Consider the following 800-nt stretch of genomic DNA (forward strand, 5'->3'; position numbering starts at 1 on the left):
CAAAAAAATAGTTAACAATTACATCATAATAATGGTAAGATAATTTGTACTCATCATCAAACATGTTAAGTCGGTAATTCATAGTTAATTAATTTATATAGAATTGGAAAAAGATTAATGATCATATGTTTCTCTAATTTAAGTATAATAATATCTATATAAATAAAGTGTGCATGCATTATACATCATATGAGACAGTAGACTTTATACAATTAATAAAAATAAATATCAACTAAACAAAAAAGTAATGATGAAAACTCAAAAAAATAGCTAACAGTTATATTATAATGGTGAAATAACTTGTACTCATTATCAAACATATTAAGTCGGTAATTCATAGTTAATTATTTATATTGAATTAGGAAAAGATTAGCGGTCATGTGTTTCTCTAATATAAGTATAGTAGTATCTATATAAATATAATGTGCATGCATTGAATATCATCTGAGGCAGTAGCCTTTATACAATTAATAAAAAGAAATATCAACTAGAAAAAGATAAAAATGATGATGGAAACTTAGAAAAATAGTTAACAGGTTGTATCATAATGGTTAAATAATTTGTACTCATTATCAAACATGTTAAGTTGGTAATTCATAGTTAATTTATTTATATAGCAATTTTTCATATACATGTCCGCCATCTTTTTTCCATTTACCGTGTCCCAAATCTCTAGATCATCCTCGTCATCTTCGGTTGGGAGAGACTTGTTTCCAAAAAGGATCAATATCCTCAAATGGTATGATATCATCCTTGTACCGAAGTATGTCGTGGCGGCATGGAAATCCCATAGATGTCTT

The sequence above is a fragment of the Papaver somniferum genome, chromosome 2 (genome assembly GCF_003573695.1).
Source record: "Papaver somniferum cultivar HN1 chromosome 2, ASM357369v1, whole genome shotgun sequence".
Taxonomy (NCBI): Eukaryota; Viridiplantae; Streptophyta; class Magnoliopsida; order Ranunculales; family Papaveraceae; genus Papaver; species Papaver somniferum.